The sequence below is a fragment of the Lissotriton helveticus genome, chromosome 6 (genome assembly GCF_964261635.1).
Source record: "Lissotriton helveticus chromosome 6, aLisHel1.1, whole genome shotgun sequence".
Lineage (NCBI taxonomy): Eukaryota > Metazoa > Chordata > Amphibia > Caudata > Salamandridae > Lissotriton > Lissotriton helveticus.
Window position 1 is genome coordinate 616,984,591 of NC_136067.1, and position 23,686 is coordinate 617,008,276.

The window sequence follows — 23,686 nt, forward strand, 5'->3', positions numbered from 1 at the left end:
CTGCACTCGCTGGGGTTCTCCATCAACGTGCCGAAGTCGCACCTGTGCCCCTCTCAGAAGCTCTTTTTCATCTGAGAGGTTCTGGACTCAGCGCAGTTTCGGGTTTATCCCCCTGAACAGTGGGTTCGGGATATTCAGGCTCTGATTCCAATCTTTCAGCCTTTATCCCAGGTATCGGTCAGGTTGACGCTGCGGCTCCTGGGGCTGATGGCCTCCTGCATCCTTCTGGTGCATCACGCCAGGTGGCGGATGCGGGCTCTGCAGTGGGACCTGAAGTTTCAGTGGGCACAGCATCAGGGCAACCTGTCCGACCACGTCCTGATCTCAGAGGGCACTGCGAGCCAGTTGAAGTGGTGGCTCACGAACCGCTATTGGGACAGCGGCACATCTCTCTCCCTTCCCCAACCGGAGCACGTAGTAGTGACCGATGCGCCCCTCCTGGGATGGGGGGGCCACATGGGAGAGAGGGAGATCAGAGGCCTCTGGTCTCCGGCGGAGTCCCGGCTCCATATCAACCTTCTGGAGCTGCGGGCGATCCGTCTTCCACTAAAGGAATTCCTTCCCTCTGTCCGGGGAAGTGTAGTGCAGGTGTTCATGGACAACACCACCGCCATGTGGTACTGCAACAAACAGGGCGTGGTGGGGTCGTGGACCCTCTGTCAGGAGGCTCAGCGCCTCTTGACATGGCTGGAACACAAAGGCGTCACCCTGGTGGTTCAACACCTGGCAGGTTCCCTGAACGCCAGGGCGGACGAACTCAGCCGCAGGTGCATGATGGATCACAAATGGCGTCTGTACTCAGACATGGCGCAAGGTCTCTTTCAGCAGTGGGGAGAGCCTTGGTTAGATCTATCCGCCACCGAAGAGAACGCCTAATGTCATCAGTTCTGCGCGTTGGAATTTCCAAGGCAGCACTCGCTCGGCGACACTTTTTCGTCGGGAGTGGAGCTGCGGTCTGTTGTACGCCTTTCCTCCTATACCACTTCTGCCCAGAGTGCTGAAGAAGATCAGGCGAGACCGGGCCCAAGTTATCCTTGTGGCTCTGGACTGGGCAAGAAGATACTGGTATCCCGAGCTTCTCAGCATGTCAGTCGATCCCCTGATTCGTCTGCCTCTTCAGGAGGACCTTCTGTCGCAGCAGCAGGGGACGGTCCTTCACCCGAACCTGTCCAGTCTCCACCTCCATGCGTGGAGATTGAGCGGCGACAGTTGAGGCCATTTGACTTGCCTCCTGAAGTCTGTGATGTGATTCTGGCAGCCAGGCGTCCCTCCACAAAAACGGTATACACCTGCAGGTGGAACAAATTTATGGCATGGTTCACAGCAAAGGCTGTGGATCCACTCTCTGCCCCCTTTCAGAGGTTCTCCTCTTCCTTCTGTCTCTTGCCCAGCAGGGCTCTGCTCTGGGCACTATCAAGGGCTACCTCTCGGCCGTTTCAGCCTTCTTAAGGCTTCCTGACCAGCCTTCTCTTTTTATGTCCCCTGTTGTAAATAGATTCTTGAAAGGCATCACACACATGTTCCCTCCTGTTCCCTTCCTGATGCCTCAGTGGGACTTGAACCTTGTTCTGACTTTTCTGATGTGCGCTCCCTTTGAGCCACTTCATAACTGTCCTCTTCGTCTTCTGACTCTTAAAACTGCATTCCTGGTTGCCATCACCTCTGCCAGGAGAGTGAGTGAGCTCCATGCTTTATCTTCTAAACCTCCTTTCCTCTCTGTCCTTCCGGACAAAGTTGTTCTGAGGACTCGTCCTTCTTTCCTGCCCAAGGTGGTCACAGCCTTTCACATCGGGCAGTCCATCACCTTGCCCACCTTCTTTCCGCCTCCACATCCTTCGAAGGAGGAAGAGAGAGGCTCCACTGTCTGGACCCAAAACATGCACTCTCCTTCTATCTAGATCACACACGCCAGTTCCAGGTGGACAACAAGCTCTTTTTTGTTTACGTGGGCGCTAAGAAGGGACGGGCGGTGCACAAGCGGACCATCTCTCGGTGGGTCATCTTGTGCATCAAGGTTTGCTACTCCTTGGCGAAAAAGGAGTCTCCTGTTGGGCTGCGCGCCCATTCCACTTGGGCCACGGCGGCTACTACTGCCCTGGGTCGGGGAGTCCCCTTGCAGGACATCAGTCAGGCAGCTACATGGGCCTCACTGCACACGTTTGCTAGGCACTACTGCCTGGACAGCCAATTAGGAGAGATGGCTTTTTCGGCCGTTCTGTTCTCCAGGACTTTCTGGTGTGATCTTGGTTCGCAGACCCACCACCGGGGTTGGTATTGCTGGGGTATCTATTCTAAGGTAAGGATTCTAACACTAATGTGTTTCTTTCAGATGCACAAGTTACTTACCTTCGGTAACAATATATCTGTAAGAAACATTAGTTAGTGTTAGATTCCTTACCGCCCCACTCATCCTCCCCGTTCTGCGAACCGATATGTAGGGTTAAGGACATCCCTTTCAGGGCCCTAGTTTCATGGCACCAGTGTCAGTTTCTATTGTGGCTCTGCGTTACTGGAGTGGAAAGCTATGTACAGAACTGACGTCAGTGCAAGAGGGCGGCGTCTAAGTACTCCGATGACGTTATCCCGGCGATCACGACGCCGACAGCGGACGCGGAGCCGCAGATGACGCCTAGTGACGCGCAGGGGTACTGCTGACGAAAACTTTCTGGATCCAGTCTGACACCTGGGGATATTCTAAGGCAAGGAATCTAACACTAACTAATGTTTCTTACAGATATATCGTTACCAAAGGTAAGTAACTTTTACTTTAAAACACTAAAGATGGACAGTGAATGGAAATACATACATATACGGTACAGCATGCATTGGTTGTTCACTTCCTTATCATTAATAAAACTGTAATACTTCACCTTCATGGCCTATGTTTTGGTGAGCCTTATCGGGAGGGACCGTCCTTGTAGTCGCACTCTGCCAAGAAAAAGCGGAAAAGAAATGAGCATGAGAAAATGAGTCTTGCTTGTTCCATGGTGACAGCCTCTAATCTGGAGAGGTTCGTTTTACACTTACTTCATCAAAGGACTGCGTTTGCGTCCTCTCCTAACTCGTGGCCCGATTTCACTGTGCTCCCAAAGAAACATGGTCAAATTAATGCATTTCAAGAAAACTTTTGAAGAGTCAGGACACATAAATTTGTGTAAGTGGAGGTTTATTAAGTTAACGGGAACAGACCCCTGGGACACAACCGCTCTCCTCTCCAACAGCCTTCCTTTTGCTCTCTAGATTCCACAACAGCATCAGAGCTGACAGGTTGCTAAGGAGCATTGGTGTGCCAGAGCATTATATAAATATGCAATAGTAAATGATTGAACAGAGAAGGATGTAACAAAAACTACCACATTTCAAGAAAAAGACCATGGTACTGGTCACCCCAATTGTTATTGCCATAGCTCAGGTGTATTAATCAGCACCTTTATGCACCACTTGTAAAATGTATGTTTACAGCCGGTAGATGTGGTATTCTGTGTTCTTTTCTGGATCTTACTATTTCTTTAATTTATAGAATGTATTCTTTAGAACTCTGTTATGTCATTCAACCACTATGTTCTAGCCTACTCATTTGCTGTCTTGGTTCCTGCTTCTGTAACGGCTCATGCCGTTGGCTCCGTCCTGCATACTACTTTTCCTGCTTATTTTATAATAAAAGTCGTTTTAGACTTTACCTGCGTTTCCTGGTATTACTGGCGTTTCCCTCCACTACAGTAGAGTCTACATTAAGAATCATGGGTTTTGCAGTCCTACTGTGGCTGTGATGTAAAGTCGTTTCGCCTCCATAATGATGGCTTCGCAGGGACAAGGGAAATGTAGTGTTTACAGTGCTTTTCCATAAGCTACATGTTTATTACAAATTCCTACCTCAAGATTATGTCTATATGCCCAACTTTCACGAGATTATAAAAATACGCTTTTTGAGAATGGGATTTGTTAAGTGTGACAGGTTTATGAGGAATCTATTATTAGTATGTATTTACATGACATCTGATTTGAGTGTTCTTCTATTCATAGTATATTCCACCATAGCATTTCATCGTTTAGGCCTGTTATTTTGTGGAAAGTTTATAAATCCATTGTTTCTCTTTCAAACAGGAATCTCTCTAGGTTTCTTGGTTCTTTACTTGTTCCAGGATGATCCATTTCAGATCGTCCATATTGTGTATTTGTGCCCAATAATGTTCCGCCAGAAATCTCACCTAATTCCCGAGCTCAACTCGTCATGAGCACAGCGCCACCGTGCTGCCTGACGAGCCGAGCTCGTCATGAGCACCGGGGCGCTGCGGGCGCCACCCCTACCCCTAGCACAGCGGGGGAATTACCCCCGCGGCGAAGGGGTTAAGTATTTTATTGTGCACCAGACCATCCTTTTGAAATTCTCAGCATTAGTGCTTGCCATTGAAGTTCATTCAACTGTAAACAATCTGGGATCTGCTGCAAATGCACTAATCTAAAAAGCTCAGGTAGGCATCCAAGACAAAGAAATGGTTGAAGCACATTCCCAGATGGAGCTTTGTCCAGCAACTCTATTCGTCACTAAACCCTGCCCTCATGTTCATACGAGCAGTATGTAAATGTGAATTGCAGTGCTTTTTTCCCACAGATGTGAGTTGTCTGAAAGAGCATTTTTTATTGTCACAAAGACATTGAGCTACATTCATGTATTTTTTAAGTTAGCCTCATTATTTTTATTTTGTTTTACTCAAAATCTCTTTTTGGAAATTTTTCAAAACAGAAATGCAGGACGCGACTGTGTCGCTACAGACATGGCAACATAGGTGACAATCAAGAAGCCCAGATTAGCTAGGTCAATTACAGGAGGCAAAATGTGTCAAAACCTTCGTTAACCATCATTAGTAAGACAGTACAAGATCATCTATAGCACAGCAGGTCGCCGTATGGCGGAGCAAGGTAAAAAGATTTAAAAACCAAAGGATTCAACTAGAACGTGGGTAATGGATTACAGGTCAACGCTGATAATGTTCTGGGGTGTTCCTGCTTAGTGTATTAATGCATAACATAGGCTTTCTCTACAGTGGAGAAGTGTTATACCAAGCGAATAAGGAAAACCATAGCGGGGTGGGTCAGTCAAAGAGCTGGAGCAAACTAAACTTTAGTGTATTGTGGGAGTATGATTTATGTACATGACAATAAAATGAGTAGTCGTGCACGTCAGGATATTTATAGCGCCAGGCATCTAGAAGACCCAATTTAGCTATTTCTTTCTTAAGCTGTGCTGAAATGGCCTCAGTGCCTTGGTAAGTGGTTGCACTTCTGTCCGTCCCCGGGTTCCACACCAGGTTAATGCCGCAGAAAACTATAATGTCACCCTCTACTCTTGTCTATTGTTTCCCTAGGATCTGTTGGAGGTATGGGTCCTATGTGGTGTTTGGGGCGTGTATGTTAAGGAGTATGAGCTGCCGTTTGACACGCAGCTTGTGCAGTGCCAAGTAGCGATCCTCTCTGTCTCCCACCACCTTCCTAATAGCAGAGCTAAATCGTGATTTACTTAATATGCCCACTACCAGCGTCATCGTGTCCGTATATGCCCAATGATGCATGGGGTATTTTGGTTGTGCCATTTTACGTCTGTCTGCTCCCTGTAGGTGAGTTTCCTGTAAGAATAAGACATCAGGATTGTACTGCATTATATACTCCCAAGCGTGCTTGCAGTTATTTGGGGAGTTTATGCCCCATGCATTGAGATAGAGTAGTTTAATAGCAGTCATCATGGTAAGGGGTTAGAGGGGTGGGGAGCCCTGATGTGATGTGATCTTCTCAGTGGGGAGAGGGATTAATAGAAAGACTAAAATAGGGATGTGGACCCTACTCTGTGTTGTGGAAATGTCCAGGGTTACCTGCACACCCTTACTGTAGCAGTTGCTAGTAATGTTTGAACTCTGGGAGAGGGTTAGGTGAAACCCACCAAATAAAACAGACCAACCGGGTCCAATCATTACATCTGCTTCCCGCAGAGAGCGGCACCAGCGTGCCAGCGTCTCACTGAAGGAGTCACCCTCCTGGGGTGTGCTGCGTGGGGTGTTGACCATCAGGTAAAATCTAAGGTCAATTATGGGAGGTTGAGGGAGTGTGGTTTCCCTGTGGTCCAGTCCTTCCAGAAGCCATGAGAGTGGGCTAAACTTCAGAACCCACAACCGAGGATGAGTGTAAGTAGACATGGAAGCACCTTTGCCGTTACAGGGAGCCTGATGTAGAGGGTACTGGTTATGTATCCTTTCCCATGTTTCGAAGGTGTTGAATGATATCTCATTTTGTCGCCTGGGATGAGGTCTCAGCCTGACGTGTATATGGGCAGTGAGGGCGAACCGTAGTCTGGATCAACTTAAGCCCTTCCCAGGGAGGCTTCCGGTTGGAGAAGGATCTCTGTTTCAGGAATCAATGGCAAGTCCCAGTGGCTGTTTTGCCTCCACTAGGGAGAGCAGAGTACGTTTTTTGCCCTCCCAAGTAAAGAGAAGCACAAAGGGGTGTTCCCATAGGTAACACATTTTCATTTCCCGTTGTTTGTCTGTGACTGGCTTGAAAGCCTTCCTGCGGTGTAATGTAACAGTAGAAAGGTCTTGGTTCAAGTGAATAGTGTGTCCCCAAAACATGAGATCAGTCTTATTCCTGGAGGCTCTAAAGATAGTCGAAATTTCAGGGATGTATTCTGAGCACCCAGGGAAAGAGGCCACTCGTTGTCCCCTATTAAGGACATGTGAGAGGGGGGCGTTGTCATCTCCCTGGGTGGTCTGTAGGAGCTCTGTTGTAAATGTCAAAATGTTCCTGCCCTGTGCTCCCCTAGGCACCCCTCTGATGCATATATTGTTACGGCAGCTTCTGTTTTCTAAATCCTCTTAGTTTAGTCTGGAGCTCAGTGTGCTGTTTCTCCAGTGTCACCACTCACCACAAAACATTTCCTGGTCTTCTGACCTGGCATCCACAGTGCGCTTCACGTCATCAATTTACCTGTTTTATTGACCCTACCTCGCGACAAATTTCTTGCAGGAAGTGGTCCATGTAGTCTTGTGAGATAGGTACTGAGGGTGGGCTCTCTACCGGCAGCACTGGGAAGTATCCTTCTTGTCAGCTTCTGCCGGAGGGAGTTTGCTCCATAGGGATGTTACCAATATGTCTTTAAGGGACTTAGGCGTGGCATGCTGTCCAAGGCTCCTCTGACAGATACAGGGGATTGGGCCTGTTAAACACCTCTCTTCCATTCCACCAACTGGTATAATGCCCTCCACCTGGCCTATGCAATGGTAGCCTCTTCTGCAAGATCTAGTTAGCACAGGGGGACAGGGATAGGAGAGGGGGGGGCCTGTGGCAGAGGATTATGAGGTGCAGGTAGGAGCCAGTTCGACATGCCAGGATGTACGCTACTATCATGCCATATCAGGGGTCGCACCACTAGACTTCCATTCATATCTGGAAGCCTTCTGAATAGGCATGTACCGCCAGTTCCTGATCTCAACTGAGTTCTGCCCTGGGCAGTCAGAACACCCCCGATAAACGAGATCCAGGTGGGGGGAACTGTCCGGGCCCCGACTCGCCTCTAGGCACAATTCGTTTTGGCACCTGCCTGGTGGGGCTGCTGCCTGGCTATCAGGTGTCGTGCCTTACACTCTTTGTGCTCCCAGAGCCTCCGGTGCACGCCCCAGCCCCCAGTCAGAATCTCATCTGTAAACACAGGGATTGGGGCAAGAGCGAGACACCGTGGCTTCCACAGCACCTCCCCTCCCCGCCACTCAGTCAAGGCAGGAGGGTGCAACATGTGAGGAGCTATGATAGGTCAGGGTTTGGTCTTCTGCTCAGCAGTAGCTCTCGGGAGCTCCCACCTCGCTAATACTAATGTGGCGCCTCTCACCTACATCAACTTCCCCTCTGATGCGGTAGGGGTTTTCAGAGATTGCGGGTCTGCAAGGGCCTCAGGGGGGATGCCGGGCCAGGATCAAGCTGACTTGTCGACCTGGCAGGCACCACAGCGTGGGGTCCATGCTTGGTCTCGCCCCCAGGAAGGCTTCGTCAACAATGGTGCGGACCCCAGCACAAGGGTCGTTGCTACGAGCATTTCCTGAGTGAAGAGCTTCATCAACACTGGCGCGGACCCCAGCGCAAGGACATTGGAATGCACTTTCAAAGGTAAGCAGCGCTTGAGCCGCACACCGGCACCAGGCTTAACTCTGCTGGCTGCCGCGTAGTTTTGGAGCTAATTCAGCCACCCTCCAATATGTGGGGTGGGTATCTCGCTGGGATTTTCAGGCGTCAATCACAGCCCTGGTGCTGTGGATGGCACTGGGATCTCCGTGAAAGACGGAGAGCAAGAGGAACATGTCTTACACCATTCCCAGCTAAGCCATATACCCCCAGCCATAATTTTTGTAACGAATATCATTGAAGCTCCTTTTTTTTGCATTTCCCCTTGCTGGCATGATATATTTTGCATACAGCCACTGAATTTTGGTCTCTAAATTACAGTCAACCAATGGAGCAAAAAGGCATGAGTCCCGAAAAGTTAAAGGGGCAATGCAATGCTGTTAGTAAAAAAATAACTATTAAGTGGAATGATAGTTATCACAGCGTATTCTTAACATTGTGATATGGCTTCCAATTACTGAAATGACTTCACGAAGACTGGAGGGATACAACCAAATTATGAGCACACAAAACAAATAGGTTATGGACTATAAAAAATGAATTTTCGTAGATATTTGTGTTCATTATCCTAGGCTACAGGTACTGTTCAATGTTATGAGCCATGGCAAGAAACACCTATTTCATGACTTTTTAAGGAAACCTCTAGCAATGCCCGAAGTTCAACCTGAAAATTATAATCAAAACTTTTCTTTTTTACTCTGTGCCATTTGAATGTAGGGCTCAGATCGTTTATGCACAATGGAATTACCAAATGTATAATGAAAACTGTCCAGTTGAGCTGCTCGAAATGGGTTATCTCTCTGCATTAGTTAATCTCACAAGTAATACAGACCTGTACTTCACCTCCCCACAAGTTATTAAAAAAAGATATTAATTTACATACAGGCTTATCAGAAAATTAAACAAATGTTATTGTTTTTCGAGAGTACTGCGTGCCTGATATGGTTTTAATAATGTGAAAGCCGTGCTTCTAATTTTCTATGCGTACATTCCAAAGTATTATTTTTGCGATCCAGGTAATATAAATGTGTTAGAAAATTGTAGGATGATGTGAAACGCAGAAAAGAAAAAGTCTAAGTCTAGGCGGCCCACACAATTAGCCTATTTTATTCACTCTGAAATGCACTTTCCATCTACATCCTTACCTTTGAGACATAATTTACATATAGTTTTAAAGCAGCCTGTGCCCTCTTTCCTGGTCACTTGTGTTGAAATATAAAGGTCAGGCAAATATGCACATTTTGTAGCTAAACAAAGAACCACATTGGAGCAGAACCCAGACCCACTAGTGTTCTAACAAATTCACCATCTTCATTTAAAAACCCATGATCGCTGCCAGAAACTAGATGCCATCTAGTTTATAAAATTGTTAACTTGAATCTGAAGGAGCTTTTTAGTTGTGTTACTGGGCACAAATTCCACGGTTTTATACTATTTCTAACAACACGGCTTGCTGCGAGTTAAAAAGATACCCGGCTCTAGCTCACGTCTTATGAGAGAGCGGACTAATCTCTTCCCAGAAGACACTGGAGACATGAAGGAAATTCGTGTTGACAGCTGTTGTTTTATATCGCCACAAAATTATTGCAAGGCAATTGAGTGCTTCATCTTTTCTATTTGTTTACTTCTCGGGAAAATAATCTGAAAAAAGGATAATAAAACATTTTATTTGAAGCAGCCTTAATTTTTTCAGGTTTCATGAAGCATCGTTAATGTTTCTAAATGTCAGCAGTCTGCAGCAGAATACGACAATGATAGTGTATTTGACTAATTTCTAATCAGACTGTTCTGTTCCTGGAAATTTTTATTATAACCCCAGATAATTTAGTTCATAGGCTAATATTATAGCCCTGTGCCAAGGGTTATACCATATGTTAAAAGCCCTGAGACAGAGTTATAGGCTCGAACTGCAGGCAAAAGCCCATAACTCTGGTTCAGGGCCTTTAACAACCGGTATAGCCTCGGCAGTCGCCTATAAGGCTATATTACAACATGGAATGTTGGAAGCTCCATTGCAGACAATGAATTGGCTCAGGGGTAATAATAGGTGATATAAGCCTTCTGCTCCAACATTTCAATGTTTGTCTTTCTGTTTCTACCTTTTTAATTTAAAACATTCGATACTCAGTGGAAGGAATGTTCTAGCAACCTTATAGCCTGGTGCAGAGGGCTATACCAGTTGTTAAACCAACTTCCTCGCCCCCTTAGCAATCAACTCTCACCACTGCTCGTCCGACTCGGTGACCTCAACTTCCACATCGATGATGCCAACTCCACTGCCCTCCTGGAGAACCTGAACAACATCGGACTCACCCAACTGGTCACCAAACCAGTGCACAGAGCCGGACACACACTCGACCCCATTTTCACTTCCAGTGACAGAATACAAATTCAGCCACACCACAGAATTAAAAAATGACCTTGTATAATTGTGCTATATATAAAGATTTATGAAGTAAATAAGAATAAAAATGACACTTTTTCTATTAAATTGCCTCTGTCCAAACTGTATCTGGCCTTGACCAATTGGTGAGTGACTAAATGGGTGACTATTGAAAATTCCGGACTCTAATTGAGCCGATATTTGATCAAACACGGGCAGATCTACCTCCTCTTTTATGTAACACCACAGAATTCGACCTGGACTGACCACACCATTTTACACGTAACCATCATGAGGCTCAGCACACCATCACAAGACGCCAGACATCCTCCCGCTGCTGTAAAGTCACCGAACCTCAGTGGTCATGGCTCTCACAATCTCCCAACCCGAGGCCTCAACAGACTAAGACCAGGCCATCCAGAACTGCCCTGCCTGGATCACCAATAGCGCTGACAGTCAATCCACTGAATCATACAAAACCCAACAAGACCTCAAAATACCAGCTGGTACACACCAGAACTCTGGACCACCAAGCACAGCTGCCACCAACTGGAGAAATGATGACGCATCACTAAGAACCCCCCAGACAGAGCAGCTCACAAAACAGCCCTCAGCAACTAACACCGGCACATCAAGGAAGCCAAGAAAGCAGCCATCACCTCCCGCATCAACTCCGCAGCCAACCTCACAAAGGAACTCTTTAAAGTTGTCAAAGACTTCTCCAACCCGACAGCTACAGAGAACACCATCCAGCCCTCCCTGCAACTCTGCAACACCATCTTAGACTACTTCCACAGCAAGATTACCAACATCTGCAACAATTTCAACCTCCAATCCACCACCCTCAACCCCAATGACCTCAACCAACCAGCGAACATCAGCCAAACTACTATCAGCTGACCTGCACTCACAGTCCTAACCACCTCAGCCATCATGCTTCCATCTGTTCAGGGGCGCCCACTGCCCCCTCCAACTCTACAATCTCGCCATGGACCCGATCAGCACACAATTCACCAGCATCCTCAACACCTCCATCTCCAGAGCAACCTTCCCGGACAGATGGAAACACACAGTCGTCAGACAGCCCTCCTAAAGAAAGCCTCCACCTACCCCTGTGATCTCAGAAGTTATTGTCCAATCTCCCTGCTCCCCTACCCACCGAAGTACTTGAGAAAGCCATCAACCTGCAGCTCACGGATGCCTCACAAGTAGGATTCCATGCCAACCACAGCACTGAGACTACACTGATTGCTACCACAGATGACATTAGAATGCTCATCCACCATGGAGAAACTATGGCCCTGATCATCCTCTACCTCTCTGCGGTATTCACCACCATCTCCCACAACACCCTCATCAACAGACTCTACAACATAGGCATTCAGCAAACACCCTCAAATGGATGGCCGCCTACCTTACAGGACACAAACAGAGCATCCGACTGCCTCCCTTCACCTCCGTACCCAAGGACTTCATATGCAGCATTCCACAAGTATCATCCCTCAGCCCCACCCTGTTCATCATCTGCATGACCCCCCTCTCAGTCAGGTCCCATGGACTAAACATAATCTACGATGCAAGCAATGCTCAACAGATCGTGTAGCTCATCAAAGACCCCTCCAATGTCAAAACCAACTTCTGCAACATCATGACCAACATAGCCAAATGGATGAGAGACAACTATCTCTAACTCCAGTCCGGCAAGACTGAAGTACTGATCTTCAGGAAGAACAATTCCTCATGGGACCACAGCCGGTGGCCTGCAGAACTCGGACACACACCCTCACCAACCGACAAAGCTCGCAACCTCGGCATCATCCTCGACAGCCAACTAACCGAGAAACGACATCTCAACGGAGTTGCCTCCTCCTGCTTCCAGACACTTCATATGTTCCGTATACTCTTTAGATGGATCCCAACCAACAGCAGAAAGACCGTCACTCAGGCCCTCGTCTCCATCCTCTTCGACTGCAGCAACACCCTCTATGCCGGCATAACCATCGAGCTCCTTAGAAGACTCCAGACCATACAGACCACTGCAGCCAGAATCATTCTGAACCTCCCCAAACAAACCGACATTGCCTCCCACCTGAAACCTCCAATGGCTCTCCATCCAGAAGAGATGCCTGTTCAAGATCCTCACACACGCATATAAAGCCCTCCATGGCCTTGGACGTGCTTACATCACCACCAACTGAACTTCCACCAACCCTCCAGACACCTGCGCTCCTCTTCACTCGCCCTCACACAAACAACCCACGTCCGTCACAGCAGCAGTGGTGGCAGCTCCTTCTCCTACATCGCTGCGGAGACCTGGAACGACCTGCCCCTCCAGCTCTGAACAGCCTCCTTGCTGGCAGACTTCAGATAGAGACTCAAGACCTGCCTTTTCAATGAAGACACAGCAACCAGATAACCCTAGGGGTGACAGTGCTGCGCTTTACAAATGCTGTTTGATTGATTGATTAAAGGCCCTGAATCTAACTTATAAGCCTGAGCATCACTTTCATTTAGCTTGTTATTTGGCATAACCCAGGTTACCTTCCCATTATGGCGCTCCCCCCTTCTGAAGGGACATGGGCTCTGCTTTGCAACAAGCGTTTGTCACACTGCTACAATCCTTTGTAGAGAATTAATGCAAGCAAATAGTATGAATGTATAATATTGTGTGCATACCTGGTTCACTATTTTATGGGTACCTTTATTGAAGCAGGACACTCATTGGCGGTATGCTTGTCAGCTACAAAATCTACTGTATAAGCTTTTCCTCTTCCTGCACGAAATGAGAAGCAATAATGCTATGTTGGCTCATCTTTCTCAGCTCTGATGTTTTCGAAAAGCTCTTAAAAATGGCTGTCACCTACATAGGTTAGCAGAGTGAAATGCATTAGTAGAAGTAAGATGTTTAACTGGAATTCAACATGCAGTTTTGCATTGTGGTTCAATTGGGGTGATGAGCGAATCAGAGTTTTTAACGCCGTTTCAGGAACATACCAATTGTTAGAAAGCACAGGTGATCTCATGATGTCAGGGAACTGACTGCCTTGATTCAAGTAGTCAACAGTACCATAAATGATTAGGTTTTCTGAATTGCAGCTAAAGGTTCAAACACAAAATCAAAAACAACAGAACTGCAAGAGGTTTTTACCAAGCTTTTCACAACTGTCAAGTTACTGGTTAAAGTGTTATAAGTGGATTCATTATTCCACATGCCAGTAAGGATCACTAAATCAACAACATTCTGAACCTAGGTCATTTGAGGCTCAAAAAGGCAAAATAGGCTTTGACGTTTTTATCAGACTTAATAAAATGTTTTCGTTGTAAAGGAAATAGCAGGTTCGCATTATGATGTGAGCGATCACTGCCTGGAAAAATGGCTTCAAGTAATATAAATCTATCCTAGAAATATAGAAAAGGCATGTGGATTTGAAATGGCTCAGGAGAATCTAGCCAAGATTATACTACTGGAGCAAGATTTAGACGCTGTGCCCTTAGCTGTGATGAATTTAAAAATGTCACAGAATTGCCTTTCATTTGTCAGTGGTTCCTGAACAATTTTCAGAGTGGGGTGCTACCATCAATTTTACATCACTAAAGTCAAGGGATTGGGAAAAATTAAGCATTATGCAAACAACAAATTTAGCAAACGAGCCACTTTCTTATCAGCAGGAGAGTGTTGTGGGTCTGGTATGAGGCTGTGGTGCATTTTGGAGCACACTTTCACAAATGTATCACTAACCAGTGCGTGGTGGCCCTGTGTCCTTTACAGACATACATTTTACCATTGAAATGGCAACAAAATGTATGCTGACATGCAGCTTTACTATTAAAACTATATAGCGCACAAAGGATAATGTGTGGAAATCAGGACTCCGCAAATATTTATCATTTGCAATTCAGAGTAAAGTGTCTTGATTTGTTTTGATACTATTAAAGTCCTTGTTTCCATCACACTTCAGAATTATAAAAAAAGTTATTAATTTGTGCTTTCCTAACAGCTGATATGTTTTGAAATATTTGTACAGTTTATTTACAAGTATTTAAATGTTGTTGTGAGTTAGGAAAGGATGTCAGTTTTTTTTTCTTTCTCACTCGCTGTATCCCAGCAAGATTGTCAGATAGTTCACTTTACAAAATTGTCTAACTTTGCTGACAGAGAAAGAAAAGTAATAACCAATCTACTTGATAAAAGAATAAACAGCAAATTGTCAGAAGACAAGGCCTTGCATCTGCCCTCTGTCTTTGAACACATAGCAAATAAGTCAAGATAAAACTAGGTTTAACAACATCTTTATTTCTCATTCACCTTCTGAACTAAAGCATGTGTTTTTTGGATGTGCTGCATCACCTTACTTTTAGCGCCTATGTCACAGGTTTTTCATCACATGTCCTACTGGAATGTGAAAACAGTCTATTGAAACATAGCCAACATGTTTCGTGGATTGACCTGCTTTTTCAAGCCTGTAGTAAACTATAGTTAGTCAATAAAGAAATCCAATTTCAAAATCAACATTTATGTCCGAACATTTATGTTTTAAGTTAGATTCAGATGTATGAAGAGGATAATTGCAGAAGTGCAGAGAACAACTTAGCTTTGCTGAGTTGATTAAAATACATTCTGATAGAAATAGGTATGTATGGGCTCTTGTTTTCAGAGTTGTGTACCTCCTTACATGATATGTTAAAAAATGCAACTCTGGTGACCCTTTGAGGAAGCTGAAGAATGGGAAAATATTGTTCACACTAAAGCCACTTTTCTTACAGGCTCTGTAATGTTAGAACATATATTTCAGATGGATCCAAAAGTGTGCCCAGAGCTCCTGCTTCCAGGCTGGTGGCTGGCACCAACAAACATGATGTCTGTTTTGTTTATGCGGAGCTTTACTGTGCTGTCACATCAGCTGGTCATTCGCCTGAATGCATTTTCCTCATGTTTATGGTTCAGCAGCGTCTTTTCACCTCACAAAAATCTTAGTATGGTTATATATTTATATTCCGTATAGCTACATGATTGATTCGGGTACTCAACTGCAACTAATAAAATAATAGTGTAGTCAGGATGCTGCAAATGCCTCATGCCCTTCAATAGTATAGCTGTAATCTGTAGGTATCTAGTTGGATGTTGGAGGCAGTTGACTCCCTGATTCCGCTAAAACAATGTAAAAGTTGGGCGTGCCTCTGCGAAGTGGTTTTCGGCTTACCTGGTGCAAATTAAATCTAGCTGTAAGCGGCTTGAGCGCCAATGGAGGAAGAGCTACAGGGATGAAAATAGACAGAAGTATTTAGAGGCTTTGAAGCTTTACCATCGCCAGATTTGGAGAGTGCCTAGGGAATACTACTCTGGGCAAATTGATCTAGCTAAAAATTCAACGAAGGCCATCTTTCAGGTAGTGAAACAACTGTCCTCTCTGGAACGAGTGACAGCTGCGCTTCCTGCCTCTGCGGATTACTGTAATAAGGTCGCTGACTTTTTTACAAATAAGATTGCCAAGATCTATGCCACCTTTCCAGAAAGCAGTAGGAGGTTTACTTCCGCGCCTGGCTTGGATACTCGGTCTGAGGATATGATGTCCTCCGTCCTTTGGTGGAGGATGAGGTTATCAGGCTGATGGAGGTGGTAAAATCTGGGTCACCTTTAGATCCGGTCACCCCTAAATTTCTGCTACTGGGAAAGAAAATTATTGCTCCTGTTCTCACCTCGCTACTGAATCTGTCATTTAGAACTGGTCATGTCCCTAGCAACTGAAAACATGCAATGGTGATCCCTCTGTTGAAAAACCTTCACTGGATCCCGCTCTTCCTGAGAATTTAAGACCAATATCTCTTCTTCCATATGTAGCTAAAATTGCTGAGAAACATCTGAATGGCCATCTCTCTAAGTACTTGGAAGAGAGGCGGGTTCTTCATGATACCCAGTCCGGATTTAGGCCTTTGTATGGTACGGAGTCTGCTCTCCTGCTGGCAGCCGAAGTGCTGAGGGCTGCGGCTGATGATGGTAGGACTGCAGCCTTGATTCTGCTGGACCTAAGCGCCGCGTTCGACACTGTATCCCACAGCCTCCTATTAGAAAGGCTAAGGGAGGTCGGGTCGGAGGTGTCATGTGGATTTGGTTGAAGAGTTTTCTGGAAAATAGATCCTTCCAGGTCTTGCAATATCCTTTCAGTTCCAGAACGTACCCTTTAAACCAGCGGGTGCCGCAGGGTCCGGCTCTTAGCCCAACCCTTTTTAATATATATATGCGCCCACTTGCAGATATTGTTCTGAAACATGGATTTCAGCTGGTGTCATATGCTGATGACACTCAGCTAGTTGTGACCCTGGAACAGAAGGAACCTGAAAGGGCTGCTGTTTTTAGAACCTGCCTGGGGGAACTCATGAACTGGATGAGATTGAGCTGTCTCCAGTTAAATGCAGGGAAGACAGAGGTGTTGGTGGTTGGAAAACAGCCCTCCCTCTGGTCACAGCATAGGTGGCCAGAAGCACTGGGAACTAGTCCAGTGCCGAAAGCCAAGGTGAATAATCTGGGAGTGTGGTTCGACAATAGTCTCTCCTTCTCCTCGCAAATATCGGCTGTGGCTGGGACATGATTTGGCATTCTGAGGATGATACGTAAGACCTTGGACCTTCTCCCTTGAATGCTAAAAGGACTATTGTACAAGCGTTAGTCACGTCTCGCCTTGACTATTGCAATGTCCCATATATGGGGTGACTGCCAAAAATCTGAACATCTTGCAGAAGGTCCAAAATGCTGCTGCCCGGCTCATCCTGAATGTACCTAGGAGGGCGTCGGTGGGAGAAGCTTTGAAGGAACTGCATTGGCATCCTATTTGGGCAAGAGTTACCTTTAAGGCTTTATGCCTGAGTCACAGGTTCCTTGGGGAAAGGGGACCGCGTTTCTTATGGCCTCTCCTGACAGTCCACCAGCCTGCTCATAATTTGAGATCATTGGGAAGTGCAAGAGTGATAGTGCCCAGAGTGCAGAAGGCTCGGTTAGGCGGAAAATCCTTTGGCTTCCTGGCAGCTAAGGCCTGGAATGAGCTCCCAGTGGATCTTAGGACAACTGAGTTGGAGTCTCTGTTTTGCAAGAAATTGAAAACATGGCTCTTCCGTCTCCCTCTGGGAGGGATGAAGTGGTAAGGTGCCATCTGGTATGGATGCCCGCGTTCTCTGGTTGAGCAGCTTGGGAGGGTTGCTGGGGTCCAGCTATGTCCTAGCGCGGGGACACTCCGGTTGGAGTAACCATTGCGCTCTATAAGCTTGCTACTAATAATAATTAAAGGCTGAATGTGTATATTATGAGAGAAGTCCCCAGGAACAATTTTATGCATGTGAACGTTTCTAGCATGAACACTACTTTTGTTGGACGTTGGACCCATAGTATTATCAGTATCATAACCCATAGAAGTTGATGTGGTGGCATCGTCTGCGCTTTCTTTGGCTGTTCAAAGAATAAATAATGTTTGAATCCATTTTAGAGAAGTATTTAGAATCCTTGCACCGGGAGAACAGTAAAGGCTTTGAAGAATTCTGTAGGGAGAGCAAACACTCTCCAAAAGGGTGGACTTAAGTAAGCATTCACAATTGATGTCCAACCTCTGAAATTGCTTGAAAGGTTTACAAGACATAATTAATCGGTCAATAAAATCGCTACGGGGCTCCAGAGAAACACTGGAGTTATTTATTCTCTCTCCCAGTGATAGAGGTGTCTGGGGGCTTGTAATCCTAGAGAGAATGTCATTTATTTCTTACCGAAACAAACAGCACACGTATTACATAGTTGCTGCCCTCTGTCAGAACTATTCTAAGGTAGAACATAGATGCCTCTTGTGTTCTTCGGTTCTGGCTGGGCAAACACAGATCTTTTCACCATACTGTCTGTGTTTTTGGGGCAAGTTGTCGATATGCTACTAAGCGCACAACACGTGTGTCAAGGGCCACATTGGTGTTACTTCGACATATACACTGCTTGCACTTTACCTTGCTGTGGTCTTCCTGATCTGTTTTCTTTCTCTAGTGCCCAGGTTTTTAAATACTCATGTCTGCGTGGAGAGAGCAACAGGCAGGGAAGAAAAGATACAACACATTAGCAACTCGGGAGTCTTAAGTTTTCTTTGGGACAGTGTCACCCTATTTGTAGAGCGCTCCTCTTCCCTTCCTCGCTACATACATTTATTGTCATAGTCGAGTGGTACCTTTTTAAATTGAGCATTCGAAACCTATTTATTTTTATTTTTTTCCTCATACGACCTCCGTAGCTACTGCCGCCTCTTGACCTGTCCCACCACTGGCACAGATAACATTTGGTGGTTCTTAATCTCAGCTGGTATATTCTTTACAGGGAATGCCCGTTTATACTCAACTTGAGCAGACCCAGAGGTTTTAATCATCGGAAATTATCCTGTACCCTGATCTATTGTAAGGTAACCTCAGATAATCTCAAAGAGGGTCATACAGCCAATTCCAAATCAACCCAGTGTCAGGCCTCTCTCTAAAGACATTTACCCTCTGGTCTACAGCTCGATAATACTTGACAGAATTCCACCAGGCATTCCAACTAGGAGGAGTTTCCAGGCGCCATAGCATACAGATCTCTCTCCTTGCCAACAAAATCAGGTAAAACACCAATTTATATTGGGGCCCAGACTGATCTCGTATACCACCCAACATAGGTACAGTGCCAAATAAGATGAGAGTTGGGCTTACCTCCACATCCGCACCCATCACCCTGGAGATAGTCTTACCAACATCAGTCTATAATTTGTGTATCTTGGTACAAGACGTGAATATATGAACATCATCAGCATTCTGGAATCCACACCTCCAGCATCTGCTTCTCCTCCACCCTTCATTTTTGAGACTTAAAGAGAGGTCCAGTATATACTATGGAGTGTGAAAAAGTGGTTTCTTCTGATTGCAGCAGATTTAATCACAAGGTAAGGCAGGTCAATAGATACTTGCCATAACTCTCTCCATTCTTCACTCGACAAGTAGTTCTCCCAGAACCGTTAGGGCTTATCCAACCTTCTTTCTGCTGCAGCCAGAAGATAATTATACAATTTTTTTAAACAGTTTTTATTGCAGAAGCCAAGCATTCAGTACAATATTCAGTATGGGGACAGTGAGTATCTGTGCAGCGCACTCGTATCTCCGCTCACCTGCATCATACACAGCCTTTCAGCCCACATCCCGGAGGCCGGGTGGCGTCAATGGTGTCCATGGTGCCTCAGTACACAGTTTTACTGTCGTGGTCATAACATGAAGTGACCCACCATCTGCTTTTTGAGTTTACTTCTCCTACCCCTTTATCGCTAAGTAGTATCTTCCAGTCTCAACTATGATAAGCCAGTAAACACCACCCCCTCCGCTTCCCCCCAAGTGTCATCGCCTACGCCTAGCGCTGGAAAATCATGTCTATGTGGTGTTGGACAGAAGCTTTTGCTGTTCACTAGAGGTGCGTGTCCGGTGAGGGTAACCGCCCCGTGGTGCTTCCAGTGCGGACCTCAGATCCTTCTGGTTCCTCCTCCACCTCCTCTGCCACTGAACTATCACGTAGTGCCTGCGTCAACATCTCCCAAGCCATCGTCGCTTCCAGGGCTCGCTCATCCGAACCGCGGCGGGCCAGTTGATACCTGATCGTGCTCTCTCCCGCTGCTCATTTTAGAAATTCGTTCAGCCATCTCCGGTGCGTCGGCCCCGTTTTCGCTTTCCAACCCCTGGTCAACTCCCTCTTAGCTAGGAGAAGGCCCATATCTATGAACTTACTAGATATTTTATTTTTGGGCGTGTGTGTGAACCAGTGCAGTACACTGACCGCCTTATCGTACTGCAGGTCTCTATCCGTCACATCGTTGAGCGTGTTGCCTATCTCCCGCCAATAATCATGTAGGTGAGGGCAGTCCCTCAGCATATGCATTAGATCCGCACCTATCGTATTGCATCTGGGGCACACCGCGTCCTCAACTCCAAAGTATTTCGCAATTTTGCTCGGGGTGAGGTAAGCCCTGTGTAGGACGTAGAAGTGAATTAGTTGGAAACACGCGTTCCTAGTGCTCTTCCTAGCCCTCTGTACTAGTTGAGACCACGCGGTGTCAGGAATCTCCATCTGCAGGTCTACTTCCCACTTGGCTTTCAGCGCTGCTAGAGGCTGTAGGGTCTCTCTCAATAGCCTCGAGTAGAGGCATGTCACCGCCTTAAAAGTACCCGCCGACATCATGGCATATTGACACGCCCGTGATGGATAATTATACCATAGGGCAACTTCTTTCTTTCTTGGGGCCTGGTTTTGCAAATCACTTTCCATATGATTGTCCTCACAAAGATGGGCCAGCTTTGAGACTAACACCATGATGTAAGCTGATAGAATTAAAATCTGGACAAAGTTCCAGTTGTTTTATGATTCCAGAATTCCCAGGGAAGACATTTTTTACTCACTACCACATCCCCCCAATGCAAGACTCCTGCCACTTTTAGTGGTTGAGCTAGGGCATCCAGAAGGCACTCCGGCGTTCCTGGCGAATACCACACAGGCACCCATTCGTTATAATAGGAAAGCCCCACGCAGTCTCGACAGTCTGACCAAGGCTTGGCCGCCATGCCCAGCGTCTTCAAACAAACCTTTTTATAAAATTTAGGAGAGCCAAATTTGTACATAAAACCATACTCCCTGCCACCTCCAACGTGGATTTTAACATATTACCAATTAGTGAGTTATCTGGGGTATGCAATAGCATCTTTGCTTTTTTAAGTTGGTAAGCCCAACAATAGAGCTGAAGGTCTGGTAAACCCATGCCACCCTGTGTTAGTTTGCGCCTGAATTTTTTCCAGGACAGCCTGATCACTTTTCCTGCCCAGATAAAAGAGGAAATACTACCCTGAACTTTAAGAATCTCAGCTTTTGCGAATTCTAATGGTATATTGTTAAAAAGAGAAGTATATTTTGGGAGGACACACATTTTGATCAAATTAACCCGGCCATAATGAGATAGTGGTATGTTCTGCCATCTTTTTAAAAGAATCTCAACTTCCTTTGAAACTCTAAGTTAACTTTTGGAATTTTCCTAGGATCTTAAGTTATTGTAATTCCAAGGTATCTAAGCTCCATCTCATATGACCCTCCTGATTGGCAATGTTCCATGCCATGATCTCAGTTTTATCTTTGTTTATCTCATTACCTGAAAATTTTCCAAAAGTTTAAGTTTCAAGTATAAGTTCCTGTAATGTGATGTCCACATTAGATGAAAACACAACTAGATTTGAGCTTAGACTCTGAGCCAAGGGTTCTATGTAAATAGCAAATAAGATAGGGGACAGAGGGCAACATTGCCGAGTACCACGTTCGATGTTTACAACAGGAAAAAGGCTTCCATTAACTAGAATCCGAGCCAGTGGTGAACTATAAATTCTTTTAATAACATCTCTGAATCCGGAGGTAAAGCCCAAAACATTCAAGGTCCTATCTTAGAAATGCCAGTTCACACGATCGAAGGCTTCAGCCGTGCCAACCTTAAGAATTGACAAAGGGAGGCCCCTTGATGACGCCATATCCACTGTGCCAACTAAGGTATAAACCAAATCTGACATCTGTCTGCCCGGAAGAAAACCCTTTTGATCTTCATGGATTATTTGGCCTATGATCTTACAAAGCTGTTTATTTAAAATCCCTGCAAAAACCTTATAGTCAACATTTAACAAGGAGATTGGACGATATGAGTGACACTGAAAAGGATCCTTACTGGGCTTCAAGATCAAGGTAATAACAGCATCAGACCATGAATCCGGCAGGGGAGATAAAACCTTTAGCATTTCGTTAAACAGTTTCAAACAGACCGGAATGATTTCATCCATCAACCTAGAATAGACCTTAATCGGGACTGCATCCGGGCCCTACTTATATGTGTATGTACTTTGTGGGCTCTGGAGATCAGCCCTAGGACTTGTCTGTTTCTGCTTGGGGACTTTTTTAACTGTCTTGATTGAAAACGACCAGTAGAGATCAGTAAAATACCAGAATTGCTCTCTGATTAGGGACTTTCTTTTTTACATTTTTTTGGCAACTGCCTCTATTTAACTTTCTTGATAGAAAACGACCAGCAGAGGTCAGTAAACTTCCAGAATCACTTTAGCATTCTCTAGATTCCAGTCCATAGAAATTGTCTTCCACAAGTACCCGTAGACAATAATATTTTTTTCAAATCTTGTATTTTCAGTGATATAACCACCAAAGGCCCTTATTTTATATTAAAAACAGAGCTTTTGACTATACCATTACCCGCTGAAAAGCAATATTTCTCTCCATGTGTTCCCATACCTGGCGTGTCCCGCAGTTTGGTGCTTACTTTCCCCCCATGTTAAAGAACAGTAGATGTTTCAGCACCCAGGCTAATGTACTGCATAGCTAAATACAATTAACCCCTTTGCCGCAGCCCGAATTTTGCCGCGGTGCTGGGGTGGGCGTTGCACTGGAATGCTCATGAAGGCTCCCGGCCGTCATAAATCACGGTAGGTGTGTGCTCATGACGGCAGGGACCCGTCATAAGTCCGCCCACTGATTAATTCACCCGCACAGGTGGGGAATTAATACCACGTGGGAGGAGCGGCAACAATCTGACGGTTTCAGGGCGTCATAAGCACACGCATACCATGACTCATGAACACCGAAGTGATTAAGGTCCCAAAGGCGAGACCGATTGCATTGCAAATGCTTGTTTGCTATGGGCTATAGCTTATTTTTAAGTTTCGATGATCATGTTCCCTCCACTTGGCAGGTAATAAAGAGTTAGCCTTTGTTAGGTAAGATATAGGACTCACATGGTTGAGCCCACTGCATTGGTAAGATTAAAACATTTATTGCTGTGCTAGATTAAATAATGGTTTGTTTGTCCACTGAGCAGGTAGCACATTATAGACAGATGTGTCTGGAAGTGGAGGGTCAGGGTGATGCGTACTGGTGATGCACGTTTTGAACGTCTCCCTTTCTGAAATTGTAAGACATATGCTTAAACATCTTTTAAGGTATGGCCATTAGAATAATTCATAGCAACAAGAAACATTCCAAGTTGTGCCATTTGGAAAGGCTGATTGCTAGCCTGGCTTTGCAGTTTGTCCTTTCTCTAAAATAAATGGTTTGTTTAATAATCCTCT

At 45.6% G+C, this 23,686-nt stretch overlaps 1 protein-coding gene across 8 annotated transcripts in view; it reads left to right on the forward strand.

Moving 5' to 3' along the window:
- MYO6 (myosin VI) overlaps nt 1-23,686 on the forward strand; it is a 909,629-nt gene that overhangs the window by 780,054 nt on the left and 105,889 nt on the right. The gene's annotated exons all lie outside the window — the stretch shown is intronic.